This window comes from Heptranchias perlo, chromosome 9, assembly GCF_035084215.1.
Source record: "Heptranchias perlo isolate sHepPer1 chromosome 9, sHepPer1.hap1, whole genome shotgun sequence".
NCBI classification, from domain to species: domain Eukaryota; kingdom Metazoa; phylum Chordata; class Chondrichthyes; order Hexanchiformes; family Hexanchidae; genus Heptranchias; species Heptranchias perlo.
The window spans coordinates 37,182,544-37,201,588 of NC_090333.1; the positions used below are offsets into that span (position 1 = coordinate 37,182,544).

Below are 19,045 nucleotides of genomic sequence, written 5' to 3' on the forward strand. Positions count from 1 at the left end.
CAACTCTAAGCAGCTTAAAATTAAACTTTTACTGCAAAGATACTGATTGCATGAGTGCATCATTGAAGTGCATCAAAATATGCCAGTGCCCTAGCTCAGGGGGTTTTCAACCTTTTGGAGCAGGGAGCTGGATCCATGTCCACGGCCGAGTGGGCCGCATATGAAAACTAGGTTTTAAATTTCCTGTTTGACTCGAGCAATTTATTTAAACAAGACTTCCAAATTCCATTTCAAAAGATGGGTCTGCACCCATTGTGTTAACTTTTCATTCTCTCCACAGATGCTGAGTGACATGCAGTGTGGTTCAAGCATTTTATGTTTTTGTTTTATAATTCCAAAATTCATGGGATTTTAATAGGAGAGCTGGCAACAATGTTTGCCCTGTTCCCCACTTGTACTCTTGCTCACAAAGATTAGCTCCTCACATCTTTTTGATGCTTTCTCCCTCCTGTTTCCCAGGTTCAGGTAGTGCTCTGCACTCCCTGGCTTGGCATGGCTCTTCAACCACTGTCCTCTACTGCCAGGTCACATCTGCTTCACCAAGGTCCACACTGCCCTGCTCCATAATCAACCACCCTGATTTGCTCCTCTTCAGAGATGAAAATTGTGGAAATTTGTTTCTTCTTCAGTTAGTAACCTTGGAAACATGCTAAGGATGGCCCAAGGTTTATTACCCTTTTCACATCCTTTTTATATCACATATTTTGAAATTTGAGAGTCAACTCTGACTGGTGTAGGGATTTCAGTACCACTCCTTTGATTGAGCCCCCCTGTGCCTTTTCCCTCGTGACCTATAAGCCACAGGTGCAAAAGTACTGAGGTGGTGCTGTTGTTCTTCCCCTATCAGCAGTGACAATAATGGATTGGTCCCTGCCTTATGCAGGTAGCTCTGCCAGAGTCTCTGAAGCCTCTCTTCCATTGTCTGGAGTCCACAGATGTTGCGCAGACACAGAGAAGACAAAGGCTGGGAGGAGATATGCTGTCTTTATTGCTCTATTCTGGATTATTCGTAGTCTCCATTTGTGGCTGACTTGTGCACTAGACTGGATGGCTATATTCCAAGACTGAATGGATTTAGGCTGTGTACAGTCGAGAAAACTTTTGGGGCTGACTCAGTGCTTCTTTCCAGGGGACCCACAACTAGCAGTGATATTATTGATGTGCCCGTGTCCAGGCCATATTCCTCTGGAAAGTTATGTCCCGGAACTTCTGCTGTCTGTTGGTCTGGATTAGTTTTGAAAGCAGCTGAATCTTCACATCCTATTCCCTGTGCTTATTTCGTTTTCAGAATATTAGGCATTGCAATTTTCTAGGGAACTGCAGAATTTGCCACTGGCATGCCATTTCTCCAGATCATCCAGGGACCTCTGACGTTTTTCTGATTCTACTTCCAAGCTCGTGGTTGAAGGTACAAGCCCTACTCGTGTTCAGGATTTAGAATGTGCTTGAGCAAAACCTGGTGGAAATTGCTGTGCCCAATACCAATTGTGCACTCTGCCACGAAATTCAACATTGATCAAATTAGCTCACTGGGAGATATCAAGCTGGGAGACACCGTATTGCATGCCAAACCTGGTCAAAGAACACTGCCAATGTGCGCTCTTTCTAGACTCAGAACGTGCTCAATCGCAAAAAATTGTTACTGGTGCTCCTTCCTCCTCTGAACCCCGATTGGTGTGAGTGAAAGAAGTCAAAGCTCTTAAGGTGATGTTGGAGGTGGTATGCTTGACACTCTCCTGCTGTTTATTGTAGCATTTTAACCTTTCCAGGTCCAGAGGATTGGCAAGGGCTTCTCCCCGATTGGTGGAAAAAGGCTTTTGTGCACCTGTGCAAATAGAAAACAACCTGCCCATGACTTCAAGGGCAGGATAATGGGAACTTGCAGGCCAGATCTAGCTGACAGGTTATGTGTTGGAAAGCCTTGTCCTGCTGTACTAAGCACAGCAAGTGCTGCATTTACTCCAGAAATAGTCAATGCAATATAACTAAATCCAATGTATACTAGTCTGAGTGTAATACTGGCACTCAAATTTTTTTGAGCCCACATCTGGAATACTGACACTTCAATAGAAGGTCAAGGCATAGGAAATAGCTCAGAGGGTAAATGAACGACACAGGAGATTTTAAAAGGAGGAATTCCAGAGCATAGGGCCTGGGCGGCTGAAGGCACGGCTGCCAATTGAGGGGCAAAGGCAGGGGGTTACACAAAAGGCCACAATGAGAACAGAGAATTCAGGCAGGGTGGACTGTAGGACTAGGGGAGGTTATAAAGATAGAGAAAGGCGAGGCCATAAAGGGTTTTAAACACAAAGATGAGCATTTTAAATTTAAACGATCAACTTTATACAAGTTATTAATAAAATGAATGAAGTGAGGTCAAAATAATGAACCAATTAAGGGGGAAATAAAAGTTCAGGAAACAATCTCCAAGACAAATCAAGAACACTTTACCGATTCAAAGAAATGAACTCTTAGCATGGCAATGTTAAAAAAGTGCCATTACAGAACTACAGAAACAAAAAGAAAAGTCCAACAAATTCCATTTAGGCTTTCAATATTTGACTAGTGCTGAACATGAGGCTTCACGATACTTAGTTATTAAGATAAAACATCCTTATAAATACGTATCGACTACAAAAGAATTGTAGCATTACTGGAACCCAAGAGCAATATTCTCCTAACAGCAATATCCTGAAAAACAAGTCACACCTTAGTGTAAAGTGCACACATGCAAAATTGCATGCAGCTGCTGTTTAAAAATAGTTATGGCCAAACAATAGTCATCCCAGAATTTGAGTCACTTCACAGACGCCTTTCATTCAACAAACACTGTCTTGAGGTTCCCAAGAGAACTGGAGAGACTAGGAAAGCAGTAAAATAAATCTACTCGGACTAGCTAGAAAAAACAATACTTCTCAAAAGTCAGCAGCTACAGCTTCCCCTGATGGGCCATTATATCCAACGAACAAATCATAGAGATCATCGAGTGCCCAGGTTCGATATTGTCTCTGCTGAGTTAACTGACTGGAGGGTAGTGGTACGAGTATTATAATTTGCCTGGGTTTGTGGAAGCTTGGGGGCGGGGGGGGGTGGAGTTTTAAAAGTTAGCAAGGATTCAGACATCTAACCATGATTCACTAACCGCCACCCCCCCCCGGAAAAGTGCACAATGCCATCGGGTATTTCTCAACAGTCTCAACCACTTGGGCAAAGTACCAGGGAACAAGAGGCAACCATGGTGTCATTCTCTAGCAAGGAGTAAAAGCTATCAGAAGGCAAGAAAACATTGACAAGATTCAAAAAACAGCAGCTACTCCTATATAGTGTGGAACAAATTACATTTGATACACACACACACCTGCTGATTTTTGAGAAATAATGTTTTATCTAGCTAGTCCCAGTAGATTTATTTCACTGCTTTCCTGGTACAAATGAGAGACAATGTTGCTTTGTCACCTTGAATAGTTCAGTTCCATTTTTGAATGCTAAAATCGCCACTTGCAAATCTGTTGGCAAAAGGATAATGAAGGTCTTCTGTTGAGAGAAATGGTCTTCTGAAGTTCATAATCTGAAGGGGTACACTTGTCCCAATTATTCTCCAAATAGGAACACTGCATAAAACATGGAACTGCCAATTTACAGCAACTTATCAAGATACTTGTACACTACTTTCAGCTCAGCAATTAAAAAGGGAATCACAAGAACATTAAACAGTTCTGTGTTTTACGCATATAATCCCACTTCAAACATGAACTTCAAGAGACTGTTCATTTCAACAGAACATTTTGCTTTTCACATTTTTTAATTTATGTTTAACAACAAGTGATGATATCAGTGAGACTGATGAAACGCTCTATCCCATAGCGTTGTGGAGTTCGACATCAGTAGATATAGCTGTTTACCCAGATTGCTTCCATGATTTGTCATTTCAACTCAATAGCCTAACATCTGTCATTGGGAAAATGCTAGAATCCATTATTAAGGTAGCAGCAGAACATTTGGAGACTCAATACAATCAAGGAGAGTAAACATGGTTTTATGAAGGGGAGATCATGTCTGACAAATTTATTAGAGTTCTTTGAGGAAGTAACGGGCAGGGTGGATGAAGGGGAACCAATGGATGCAGTATTTTTGGATTTCCAAAAGGCATTCGATAAGGTGCCACATAAAAGATTACTGCACAAGAGCTCATTGCGTTGGGGGTAATATACTGGCATGGAGAGAGGATTGGCTAACTGACAGAAAAAAAAGTCGGTATAAGAGTCATTTTCAAAACAGCAATCTGTAACTAGTGGGGTGCCGCAGGGATCAGTGCTGGGGCCTCAACTATTTACAATATACATCAATGACTTGGATGAAGGAACAGTGTCTTGTGGCCAAATTTGCTGATGATACAAAGATAGGTGGAAAAGCAAGCTGCGAGGAGGACAGTGTCTGCAAAGGGATATTGGCAGGTTAAGTGAATGGGCAAAAATTTGGCAGATGGAATATATGTGGGAAAATGTGAAGTCATCCACTTTGGGAGGAAAAATAAAAAAGTGAAATATTATTTGAATAGAGAAATACTACAAAATGCTGCAGTACAGAGGGATCTGGGTATCCTCGTACATGAAACACAAAGTCAACAGACAGGTGCAGCAGATAATCTGGAAGGCAAACGGAATACTGGCCTTTATTTCATGGGAATGGAGTATAAAAGCAGGGAAGTCATACTACAACTGTACAGGGTGCTGGTGAGACCACACCTGGAGCACTGCATACAGTTCTGGTGCCCTTATTTAAAGGAAGGATATACTTGCATTGGAGGCAGTTCAGGGAAGGTTCACTTGGTTGATTCCAGGTATGGAAGGGTTGTCTTATGAGGAAAGATTGAACAGGTTGGGTCTATACTCATTGGAGTTTAAAAGAATGAGAGGAGATCTTATTGAAACATACAAGATTCTGAGGGGACTCCATAGGGTAGATGCTGAGAGGATGTTACCCCTCAAGGGGGAATCTAAAACTAGGGGGCATAGTCTCAGAATAAGGGGTCGCCCGTTTAAGACGGAAACTAGGAGGAATTTCTTCTCCCAGAGGGTCATGAATCTTTGGAATTCTTTACCCCAAAAAGCTGTGGAGGCTGAGTCATTGAATACATTCAAGGCTGAGTTAGACAAATTTTTGATCAGCAAGGGAGTCAAAGGATATGGGGAAAGGGCAGGAAAGTGGAGTTGAAGTAAAAATCAGATCAGCCATGATCTCATTAAATGGCGGAGCAGGCTCAAAAGGGCCGAAAGGCCTACTCCTATCTCTTATGGAGTTATGGTCTATGATTAATAGATTAAAATTCAACTGCAGCACAAATTCAGGCTAAGTAAATTGAAAGAGAAAAAAAAAAGTTAAATTTCTTGGGCCTTAGTTTTAAACAGGAGCATGTGGCAGCACAGCAGGAAAGTGATAAATATGCCACAGACTTGTACTACAGGGGCTCTCTAGCAATTTTTTTTTAAATCTTAGGTGCAATTTTCCAGGAAAAATGACAGATGAATCTATACTTGTCCACCTCCTAGGAACTGGCTTACGGTGCCCATCAGTCGTTACTGGGAGGGGGATGAGGAAAGGGAAAGCAGAAAATGCCAAGATTCATATTTTCAGCAAGCAATGTTTAAAAAAAATGCAAGATAATACCCATCACTCACCATCTAGGCTCCTGTGAAAGGATACCAATTTGAGTGAAGTACTGGAGGGCTACTGGCATTATAGAACTGTAACCCAGCATGAATCAATGCCTCCAGAACATACTAAAAAACAAGGGATAAGGGAAGCATTTCTCAATAACAAGAACATCAGTAATCAAGACTTTTCACATACAATTTAAAGAACTTGCAGTAATTAATTAATAAATAAATAGCAGAACAGCAACCTTGGTGAAAGACATTAGATGTCTAGTGACATGGTAGCAGATTTACAGTAATAGTGGCAGTTATGATTGCATACTCTGAAGAGACAGAATAGGTTATGTTACTGGATTAGTAATCCAGAGGCCTGGACTAATAATCTGGAGACATGAGTTCAAATCCCGCTATGGCAGCTGGGGAATTTAAATTCAGTTAATTAAATAAAATCAGGAATAAAAAGCTAGTATCAGTAATGGTGACCATGAAACCGCCAGATTGTCGTTCTGGTTCACTTATGTTATGGTCCTTTAGGGAAGGAAACCTGCTGTCCTTAACCGGTCTGGCCTATACATGACTCCAGACCCACAGCAACATGGTTGATTCTTTAATGCTCTCTGAAATAGCCCAGCAAGCCACTCAGCTGTACAATCCCACTACAAAAAAAGTCATAAGAATAAAACCAAACAGACCACCCGGCATCAGACACGACAAAGGCAAACCAAGCCCAATAGACCCTGCAAAGTCCTCCTCACTAACATCTGAGGACTTGTGCCAAAATTGGGAGAGCTGTCTAGCAGACTAATCAAGCAACAGCCTGACATAGCCATATTCACAAAATCATACCTTTCAGCCAACGTCCCAGGCTCCTCCATCACCATCCCTGGTTATGTCCTGTCCCACCTGCAGGACAGACCCACCAGAGGTGGCAGCACAGTGGTATATAGTCAGGAAGGAGTGGCCCTGGGAGTCCTCAACATTGACTCCGGACCCCATGAAATCTCATGGCATCAGGTCAAACATGGGCAAGGAAACCTCCTGATTACCACCTACCGGCCTCCTTCAGCTGATGAATCAGTACTCCTCCATGTTGAGCACCACTTGGAGGAAACACTAAGGGTAGCAAAAGATCAGAATATACTCTGGGGTGGAGGATATCAATGTCCGTCACTAAGAGTGGCTCAGTAGCACCACTACTGACCGAGCCCTAAAGGACATAGCTGTCAGACTGGACCTGTGGCAGGTGGTGAGAGACGAGGGAAAGACCTACTTGACCTCGTCCTCACCAATCTACCTGTCGCAGATGCATGTGTCCATGACAGTATTGATAGAAGTGGTCACCGCACAGTTCCTGTGGATACAAAGTCTCGTCTCCACACTGAGGATACCGTCCATCGGGTTGTATGGCACTACCACCGTGCTACATGGGATAGATTCAGAACAGAACTAGCAGCTCAAAACTGAGCAGCCATGAGGCACTGTGGGCCATCAGCAGCAGCAGAATTGTATTCCAGCACAACCTGTAAGCTCATGGCCCGACATATACACCTCACTCTACCATTACCAAGCCAGGGGATCAACCCTGGTTCAATGAGGAGTGTAGAAGAGCATGCCAGGACCAGCACCAGGCGTACCTAAAAAAAAAGTGCCAACCTGGTGAAGCTACAACACAGGACAAGCATGCTAAACAGCATGCCATGGATAGAGCTAAACAATCCCACAACCGATGGATCAGATCGAAAGCTCTGCAGTCCTGCCACGTCCAGTCATGAATGGTGGTGGACAATTAAACAACGGGGAGGAGGCGGCTCCATGAACATCCCCATCCTCAATAATGGCACAGCCCAGCACGTGAGTGCAAAAGACACGGTTGAAGCATTTGCAACCATCTTCAGCCAGAAGCGCCAAGTGGATGATCCATCTCGGCCTCCTCCCGAGATCCCCACCATCACAGAAGCCAGTCATCAGCCAATTCGATTCACTCCACGTAATAATCGAGAAACGGCTGAGTACACTGGATACACCAAAGGCTATGGGCCCCGACAACATCCCGGCTGTAGTCTGAAGACTTGTGCTCCAGAACTAGCTGCACCTTTAGCCAATCTGTTCCAGTACAGCTACAACACTGGCATCTACCCGACAATGTGGAAAATTGCCCAGATATGTCCTGTCTGCAAAAAGCAGGACAAATCCAATCCAGCCAATTACCGCCCCATCATCAAAGTGATGGAAGGTGTCGTCGACAGTGCTATTCACCAATAACCTGCTTGCCGATACTCAGTTTGGATTCCACCAGGACCACTCGGCTCCAGAACTCATTTCAGCCTTGGTCCAAATATGGACAAAAGAGCTGAACTCCAGGTGAGGTGAGAGTGACTGCCCTTGACATCAAGGCAACATTTGACCAAGTGTAGCATCAAGAAGCCGTAGCAAAATTGAAGCCAAAGGGAATCAGGGGAAAAACTCTCCAGTGGCTGGAAGGAAGATGGTAGTGGTTGTTGATGGCCGATCATCTCAACCCCAGGGCATTGCTGCAGGAGTTCCTCAGGGCAGTGTCTTAGGCCCAAACATCTTCAGCTGCTTCATCAATGACCTTCCCTCCATCATAAGGTCAGAAGTGGGGATGTTCACCTGATGATCGCACAATGTACAGTTGCATTCGAAACCCCTCAGATAATGAAGCAGTCCGTGCCAGCTTGCAGCAAGACCTGGACAACATCCAGGGTTGGGCTCATAAGTGGCCAGTAACATTTGCGCCGGACAGTAATCATCTCCAAGAGAGTCTAGAATCATAGAAAGGTTACAGCATGGAAGGCGGCCATTCGGCCCATCGAGTCCACGCCGGCTAAACCACCTTCCCTTGACATTCAACAGCATTACCATCACCAAATCCCCCACCATCAACATCCTGGAGATTACCATTGACCAGAAATTAAACTGGACCAGCCATATAAATACTGTGGCTACAAGAGCAGGTCAGAGGCTGCGTATTCTGCGGCGAGTGACTCACCTCCTGACTCCCCAAAGCCTTTCCATCATCTACAAGGCACAAGTCAGGAGTGTGATGGAATACTCTTCACTTGCCTGAATGAGTGCAGCTCCAACAACACTCAAGAAGCTCAACACCATCCAGGACAAAGCAGCCCGCTTGATTGGCACCCCATCCACCACCCTAAACATTCACTCCCTTCACCACCCCGGCGCACCATGGCTGCAGTGTGTACCATCTACAAGATGCACTGCAGCAACTCGCCACGGCTTCTTCGACAGCACCTCCCAAACCCGCGACCTACCACCTAGGACAAGGACAGCAGGCGTATGGGAACACCACCATCTGCACGTTTCCCTCCAAGTCACACACCATCCTGACTTGGAAATATATCGCCGTTGCTGGGTCAAAATCCTGGAACTACCAAACAGCACTGCGGGAGTACCTTCACCACGCGGACTGCAGCAGTTCAAGGCAGCGGCTCACCACCACTTTCTCAAGGGCAATAAATGCTGGCCTTGCCAGCGACACCCACATCTCGTGGATCAAAAGTAATAGAAAAGGAAGCAAACATTGAGGCCTGTGTACATATTGAATACTTCATATACGAGTTAACCAAAGCTTACTCACCATTTTCATTACCCATGCTGGCTCTGTAATTTGAACACATTAAAGAGGAAAATCATGTGTTTTCCACTCTTCATAATTCAGCTTTGACAATTACCACTTCTATATATTAATGGCCCAGAACTTAGCTTGGACCCTGCTTTGTAATGGTGTCCATCCCAACCACCGTCAAACCCATCGGAGCAAGTTCACGAATGTGCATGTGCGCAATAAAACCCAGAAAGCACGAACTTGCTCCGATAGATTCAACGGCGTTTTGACAGTCCCAAATTAAAAAGGCCAACTACACCAATCACATACAACCAAACACAATCACCAAACAATCGTAAACTCACCCAGCTGGATTGAAGGTACTTACGCCATGAAAAGGTACACTTGAAAATACCAGCCCTACACTAGCTTTTAAAAGTGCAGAGACTTTTCATGACTGCAAAACAAAAAAATTAAATTTTAAAAATGTGGAATGTCTGATTATTCCTATTTTAATATTTGATTTTAAAAGTTTTTAAACTTTTAATTTCTGTATGTTTCAGTACATTATAAATCATTTCTTTGCCTTTTTATAAAGGTATATTATGTTAAATTTTTATTCTGACTAACCATAGCGAATGTCATTTTAAATTGATGAGTTTAACTTACCTGCTTATGGGCAAGTTCTGGCCCATTATGTCTAGTTTAACCACCAATCTACTTCTCAAAAAAATACAAATACTTTGGTCCCTTCATAGCGTGCCACACACTTTCAGGTCCCATCATCACTTGGTTACTTTCAGCTACATTATGCCATGTTTATTTTCTCCAATGAAAATTTGAAAAATTATGAATTCAATACATATTATACAGAGTAGTTGCCAAGTAGCTAATTCGTTTTTTAGGTTTCTGCAAATATTTTAGAAACCACGAGAAACTTAATTAAAAAGCAGCAAAACTGCTCAACTAAATGACAAGTCTTGTAACTCTTTCACTATATTAAGTATTTTTTTTAAAAAACTGTTAGCATACACAGTTCTCTTGTAATTCCACATCACAACAACCAGCTACCCAAATACACTCCTGCAAAACGCAAGATCCATATCAATTTGCAGCATCAAAATAACTCCTCAGGCACAAACTCAAAAGCATAATCAAAACAATAAAAGCGGCGACTTGAAAAATCAGGTTACATAGGAATTGCAGGACAAAGAGACCAAGGTCCATCAAGTTCACCTTCTACCATCCTGATAGTCGCATGATACAATGATAATGGAGTTGTTCACTAGTCATAGCAATCAACCTATCTACAACAGACACAGACATGAGGCAAGGAAACCCCCAGTGATGAAAAGCTTTGGGAACCATAGTCCAAAGTCATCTGTTCCTCCCAAGCATGCAACACTGACCATACCTCATCTCAAATTATTCATAGACTGTATCCCAAAATGTTAAAGAAATCTATCTAATTTGCATTTGAATGAATCAATACTACTTCCGCCATCTCCCCCAGAAGCCTGTTCCATAGATTTACCACTCGCTCATTGATATAATGTTTCCACAGAGTATCTGCAACTCCCACCCTTTTTTCCTTAAGGATCCTTGGATGCATATTATCCGGCCTGTGAGATTTACTTACCTTCAAGTTGCACAGCTGTTCTGCAACCATGCTGGTAGCAATGTAAATAGTGTTACAACCTACATTTGCAACACCTTGTGGGTGGGTGGCATGTTTGAGAGTGGGGGGTTAAATTTAAACCTATTGGCCATAATCAAGAATAATTATAACTCTCCCCGAGTTATTCTGTTTCACAATTCCCACTGCATTCAGCAACCAGCATATTTAATAATGACACTGCCCCTAAACATACTCGTTTCTACAAATATAAATTTCACTTTTTTTTCACTGCCAGGAAAGATGCTTGCAATTTGCACTTCAATAGCCCACCTGAATGCTCAATAACATCCGAGAAAAAATCCTGCCCGTCACTATTATGAAGAATCACAAGTGTGAGCACATCAGTGAATTTTTTCTTCTACTATATCCTCACAACAGGCTGACTAATCAAGTTGAATGGTGGAAATTTTTTTTTTTTTTTGAGTTGAGTGACATTTCAAATCATTATGTTTACAAGAATCATGTAAAATATAAATATGCCATTTTGCAAAGTTTTAGTAAGGAGTGATTTTATAGAATTTACTGTAGTTTGGGGCTCCAATTCAAAATTTACATATTCTAGTTACAGAGAACTGTAAATAGTACAGCACAGTTGTTGCACATTTAACTTCCTACCTTATGAGCAATAGACACACATTAAGATCACAAATGTTTAATAGGTCATATGCTGTAACATTTAGGACCCTACATTTATATATAAACAGCTAATTTTATAGCCACTAATCCAATCCGAATACTGTACAAACAGCACTGAAAAGGATCTTATTTTAGGTACTGGTTTGGAGTCGGGGAAGATGACAGTGAAATCATATGAAGACTAAAAAAAATGTACAATTTACTGTGACTATTTGTTCCAAGACACAGCAATGGATCAAATTAAATCAAATTTTATATTCTTATTAAGTTATTGTGGGAGCTGTTTTTGCACCTATGTTCTGTACGGTTGCAAAAGATCTGGTATAATTATATTTTAAATAAATGGGCTCCCACAAATCTTTGATGCAGTCCATCATTAACCAGTAATCTATTTTAGGCTGATCAGGAGGCTTTTTGTCAATGTGAATCACAGAGATAAAAAGTGAAACAATTGGAGGATTGTTGGGTAAAACAAGAACACTAACATTCTCAAAAAGCTTTATTCAACTTCACAGCAACAGTTCAATCTGCGACTTTGTTATTTTCAAAGTAACCACAAGTGGTTTCACATCTACACTACAGTCTATAAATAAAATAGAAATAGAATCAGAAAGATTTTAACCTAAATACCAATTTCTGTGAAATAATAGCGCAATTTCCATCAGAAGTTGCAATCCAGTCGGCATCCCACAATGTATGATACCAGATGTACCATTAGCCAACACAAACATAAGCAGCCCAGTGGATCACAGAGTAAAAATGACTATATTTGAAGAAAAGCATTTCTGTACAAATATTCCCCAGACTACAATCCTCGATCTGCATCCCAGATGCCCAATATGACAGGAGAGCGAATGCCAAACAGGACTTAAATACTGAAATCTTCAATTACCACTTAACTACCAGTGATTTAAATTGCACCATTTGGCTCACAACGAAAATGGAACAGGTATTCTTCACCTCCATACTCAAAAATGTTGCCCTTTAAAATTAAAACTAAACTGTAGATTAAACCAATTCAATATTGCAGAAAAGATTTACTAGGATGCTACCGGGACTTGATGGTTTGACTTATAGGGAGAGGTTGGATAGACAGACTGTTTTCCCCTGGAGAGTAGGAGGTTGAGGGGTGATCTTATAAGGTCTATAAAATAATGAGGGGCATAGATAAAGTAGATAGTCATAATCTTTTCCCAAAGGTAGGGGAGTCTATAAGGAGGGGGCATAGATTTAAGGTGAGAGGGGAGAGATACAAAAGGGTCCAGAGGAGCAATTTTTTCACTCAAAGGGTGGTGAGTGTCTGGAACGAGCTGCCAGAGGCAGTAGTAGAGGCGGGTGCAATTTTGTCTTTTAAAAAGCATTTGGACAGTTACATGGGTAAGATGGGTACAGAGGGATATGGGCCAAGTGCAGGCAATTGGGACTAGCTTAGTGGTATAAACTGGGCGACATGGACATGTTGGGCCGAAGGGCCTGTTTCCATGTTGTAAACTTCTATGATTCTAATATATTCAGACAATGAGACATTTAACATGTTCTGCACAGCACTACCTGCAGAAGTTTACTATAGCTATAGTCAAATTGCACAAATTGGCTGTCACATTTCCCTACAACATACTTCATTAGCTGTAAAGCGCTTTGGGATATTGTGAGATGGCGAAAGACACTATGTAAATACAAGTTCTTTATTTTTTTCCCTGTACCTTTTCCAAATTTATGTACAATTCACTTTTACATTATGCTATTTTATCTGCCTCAATAGCCACTTGTGGTAAAACAGTCCCATACACTATTCTGGAAAAGAAAATCTTCTAACCTCTCCATTTTTCCCTTCTACTACCAATCCCAAGTTTATTTAATTATTACCAATTCACCAACGGGTGGGGGGAGAAATCTATTTACACTCTCAAAGTCTTCAATTTTGAAAACCTCAAATTTTCCTCTTAACCTTCTCTGTTGTTCCAGTGAAATAAACAATTTTCCAAGGATTTCTTCATAAATACAATCACCCATTCCAGCTTTTAGAAATCTTAAACCCAAACTGTAATCCATATTAAATTACAAACTTATTTTTTTCAACCCTATAACAAGTGGCATTATTCATCCATGGGTTATTGCCGAGGTGAAAATCCTACCAACTTCATCTACTGCAGACGGTTAATCGAAAATGTCTCCAAAGCTTAAATGCTGACTCCCCGAACGAACTTGTCTTGCTTTACGTACTAAGTGTACCGCACTCAGAACTACCTCAGCAGCAGGCCCATTCTGGTGTCAGAAAACTGTTTACTATAACCTTCTGTTCCTTTCCGGCAGTAAATTGGACAAACTAACTTTTGTCTAGAAGAATTACTACATATTCAGCAATCCAGGACGGAAAATAAACATTTGACAAGGGCCACTCACTATTTGGTAGCTTTTGGTTCAATTGTGTGTAATCTATCGTCCTTCTCGCCAAAAAAACATGCGCATTGAACCTCCAGCTTTATACAAAACCGTACCCACAATTTATAACATTTATGAACAAAGTTCCTGAGAGATAGAATTCTTCTCTGGACAATGCAGGGGAAAACACATACTGAAACTAACCACTGATGTGTTATATTTGTTTTGGATCCGAAAAGCGTTCTGCAATATTTATCTCCGTCGTTATTTGCGGTTTACCACAGAAACCCGAGATGAATAATGAGAAAACTTATAGCACGATTCTGCGGCACATTTTGGGGGAGGGGAGCGAAAGAAGGTAACAATTCGTCTCCCCCCCACGGTTAGGAGTTCAGCAAATCTGCACTTGGGAAAGGCGAACGAAGCCTACGTGTCTTCGGAAGATGCGAAGCAGTTTTTATAAATACAGAAGAATACAATTTACAGATACACTCGATAAATTAAAGCCGAGTCAGATTTATTCGTAATTAAAATGCAGCGGCGGTGCCCTAAGGTCCAGGACACGATTTACACCCTTCAAAATAAACGACTGGTCTCCCCTCTCAGTTGTTGCATGATCGGTTTAATCCGAAGCATTTATATCTTGGACTTGTGAACGAAATTCAAATATCGGCAGCTTACTGGACACCCCGAAAAAAAAACCGCGTGTTAATAAAAGCAAACAGTGGACCAGTCCTGCGCTGTGCCTCCCTAGGCCTACCCGAAGCATCGGAGCATATGCTTCACGAACATCCACAAACCATACGCTTGGCCCACGGCAAGCGATCTCCTCGCCAGTCGCATTATCCACAAAGCCCTCAGGGTCGGAGGGAGGGCAGCTAAAATACTACCGTTAAACATTCACAGTGCCTTCTCGTGTTTTCCTTCCTTACCAGTTCATCGTTTCTAACGCGGGTTGAAGATGTCGCCGGCCACACACACACACACACACATAAAATATTGTCGCTTTTATTCGCTCTGAATCCTAATGGGAAAGATCCGCAGCGTCTCCCAGCGCCACCGTCGACACCGACTCAACAGCCATCCATCACGCGCCTGACGTTTGGAAAATACGAGCACAAACCCTCCAACCGCCAATCCCACCGCGCCATCCAATCCGACCAATCACCGCTCTCCATCCCCAACCTCCCCCCCCCACCCCACGCCTCGCGCTCCCTGAACATCTACCAATAGAAAAACTTCAGAACAAACGCGTCTGAGCAAAGCGCCAATCGCAATGCAGGTTTGGGATTGGCCGATTCCAATTGGTGCAGAACCCTACCGACTTTTGGGGACAGCCAATCAAATCTGTACTCTCCGACCAAAAAAAAAGTTCCGAGGAAGGGGTTGTTGCAATGGTCGCAGGATGAGGGAGAAGAGCAAAGAATCAATCACAGAAATATTTCTTTTAAACTCGCTTATTTACAAAAATGTTGATAAGTATTCATTCAACATCACTAAATCAGGTCATTTATTTGCTTGCTATTTGTGGGACCTCGCTGTGTGCAAATTTGCTGCAGGGTTTCCTACAATACAACAGTGAACACACAAAAAAAGTACTTAATTAGCTGTGAAGTGCTTTGGTGCGTCCTGAGGTCGTGAAAGGCACTATTTAAATGCAGGTTCTTTTCTCTTTATCTGTGCGTCATGTTTTTCACCCAGAATTAAAAGTTAGCAGTTGAAGATAGTCCCATTTATTACATTTTTAACAGTCTTTACCTATGGCAAGGCTCGGCAGCAGAAAGGAAGGGGTAGAGACAGGCCGTTATTACAAGATTAGAAGAATATACTCTTCACGAGGGAACAGGTATGGGGAAGGAAACTCAGCCCAGGAACAAGCAGTATGCCAAGATTTTGGATTTAACCTGAGGTGGTATTTCAGAAAGTTAATATGAGTTAGGTGCAGAGGCATTCAGGAGTTTATAGGAATCAAAAAGGATAACTTTGTTTTTTTTCCAGCGTTAAGCTTGAGGAAATTTTGACAATCCAAGAATTAATGTGCGGCAGGCAGTTTGAAAGACGAACAATTGCTTTGGAATCAAGAGGGAGAAAGGTAAAGCTGAGTATTAGCAGCATAAATTTGGCACCACTCTGTAGTGAAATAGCTAAGATCAGGATCACAGTAAGTGGAAAATCAAAGCAGTGCCACACCATGGCCTAAGAACATGATTTTAGTATGGCTTACTGGTTGATGGATAGTGTTCTGATTTTGCTAGTACGCACCCTTCCCCTCCTCCTTAGAATACTGAACTGTTTCCTAGTCTGAAATAATGTTTCAATCTTTTTGGGACGATTCCCTGTTAATTGAGCAAAGATTAGAGCGTTAGGAATCCAGACACACACACATCCCAGCAAAAGCTGTGCTAACAACTAAAGAACATTTTTGATTCTTGATATCTATAATACTGGCAGGATAGATAATGCAGGTAAAATATGATAATGCTCAACAAACCTATTAAAATTCTTAAGTGCCATTACTCCCCCCATCTGAAAGACGGCACCTCCAACTGTGCAGCGCTCCCTCAGCACTCCTCTGGTATCTGACGCAACTGGACATTCTTCATGTCTAAGCCTAGGCAGTTAACATTCACAGGTGGTTCATCCATACAGGACATCACAGTTGAGACAGACCGATCTTGTCCTCACCCAAAATCCACAAACACACTTTCTAACAGATCACACAGGAGTAGGAACCCTGGTTTACTTTTCCCATCTCTAGTCTGGGGACATCAAAGTCACTGGTAGTGTTCCCCACCACTGCCCCAACTGAGATCAGCTCACTCAGCATTGAACAGGGATCAAATCTTGAATCTTCTTTCTTTGCAATGTAGGATGCATTGGGGAGACTGAATTAGCATATTCTTATTACAAATTTGTGCCCAGAATTTGGCACATAGCAAGTTTCCAACCTCAGCCATACATGGGAGATGCAGAACGATAGGTAGATGCTTTCCTAGATGACAAGTTATTATGACTACTTGATTTAGCAGTGTCTTTAAAGGCCTAGGAGGAGGTCACCGAGCTTCTGCATCAGCTGGGCAAACATAAAGGAACTTTTTAAAATTAAAACTATCTTCCTATTAGGAATAATCAACTGTGTGCTTTTATCTGAATTTGTCTAAAAATTGCAATGATTAAGATGTTTGGTGTTCAAATTGAATAGCAGGAAATCAATGAATTAGCTGGCTGATTTATAATGGAATGGGGTAGATAACCTGACCAATCCTTTCTCAGACTTACTAATATTCTCCCCTTCACCATCTCATAGATTCTCTGCACTGTTCAGCATGTCCAGCTGAGTGAGGAAATAGGTGACCCACTCCAAGGCATAACTTATGCCAACAGTACTGACTTCTAGGACCAACCTGGGTAACCCTCTCTCATATTTTCCTTCCCTATGAGAGGAATCTGGCCTCTACTCTGCCACATGGCCAAGATCAGTAACTCATTATAGAAGAAATCGATTAAGATTTATGTATATGTCCAGGGTGATTTTGTAATGCCTAAAGCGCTACTGGAGCTGACCTTTCAAAACAACTCAATTAAAAGTATCACAAAGCTCTTCAGTCAGCTCAATAAGTAAATGCACTGCCCAGTATGGAATTATTGAGCAGGTCAGAGTCAACCCATGGTCTGGAGTAAGGTACTGATTCCAGCTCAGATGGCAGTTAAGGGCACTAAAATTGGCCTCACTTTTCCAAAGGTTGTGGAGTGCATAAAATTAGCTAGATTCCCACTCTTACAGGAAAACTAGTTTTCATGGAAAAATAGACAACCATATGTAGCTTTACATATAGTCTTGTAGCTAATGTGCATCAGTCACACTTCAAATTTACAAGTACATTCCAATCTGTAAGTTTCCCTCACCAGCAGCAATTAAGCCACAATTGAGCTCAGAATTGTGATTATTTAGAGCAATTAGACCATGTGGCCTGAAAGGAAAAGGCCATTTATGGGCAGCTCCACCATAAACAGGTTTATACATGTACATTTCATGGTATAAAGCTCCTGTCATAAAACAACACATCAACCAGTTTACCGTGCACAATGCCATGGGAGATGTACTAATGTGATGATATAAATGCTGAAAATTAGTGCCAATACATCAACTGCAGTATGTGGAAACTTAGATTGTGCGTATTAAAAAGTATCAATGCAGAAAGTGGTCTTGTGCGTATTAAAAAGTATCAATGCAGAAAGTGGTCCGGACTCTTGCAGGTCATTCAAATAATGGCAAATACCCCAAACTGGTAAAATGGCATAACGCTTTTAAAGCTGCATGACTGAACAGTAGGCCATCAAGAATTTCATTACTTGTTAAATTTTAAAAGTTGGTCTGTTAATGCAAATAACTATTTTAATCCATTTCACAGTCAACAAGCACATTATCAAATGTGATAGAATGTCACTGGATTGAATCACAGACAAACTTAGCAATTGATTAACAAATAGTGCACCATGATTTTTTTTCAAATGTAAACAAAAACTCAGATGAGCTGGATCTTCAGTAATTTGTATATTGGTTTATTCAATTACTCTTTATCATCAAGGAAAACACAATCCATATTAACTTCCTTTGCAGAGAGCAATGTACCAATTATAATTCTCCATTCAAAGGTCAACGAAAACAAAATTTTGCAAACACAATTACATTTCAATATTTACCTTGGTTTCAGTTAGTGTTTACCTTAGCCCCAGCTTTAACAGTGGCACTATAAGATAATTGGTAACATTCCTGCTTCTGCAGACACTGAGACCTCTTTGGAAAGATGCAATTTAATGGCACTTCTGGACTACCCAAGGCATATAGTCAGTATGCCAGCCAGCCAGCCAAAGAATAGAGATCAATTTTACAGAAATTCTTTGCACCTCTATTTGCTTAAATCTTTTATTTCTTAGACTGTACTATTTTCTACTGTGGCTCAACATAAACCAAGTTTGGGGATGGTGTCTTCCCACCAGCTCAGCAGCTGCATCATCAGCTTCATTCAGAAAGGCAGCCAGAATTTCTCATTCATCATCCCAGGCGGCTCTATGGGAAACTTTAGAATAAAAGTCAGGATTTGCCTA

At 41.7% G+C, this 19,045-nt stretch overlaps 1 protein-coding gene across 3 annotated transcripts in view; it reads right to left on the minus strand.

The window, feature by feature from the left end:
- The window catches only part of zfyve9a (zinc finger, FYVE domain containing 9a), a 93,255-nt gene extending 78,231 nt beyond the window's left edge, over positions 1–15,024 (minus strand). For all 3 annotated transcript variants that reach the window (XM_067990206.1, XM_067990205.1, XM_067990207.1), the window contains exon 1: positions 14,869–15,024. The gene's annotated coding sequence lies outside the window, so the exon portion shown is untranslated. The remainder of the gene's footprint in view (positions 1–14,868) is intronic.
- Positions 15,025–19,045: the final 4,021 nt, after the last annotated feature.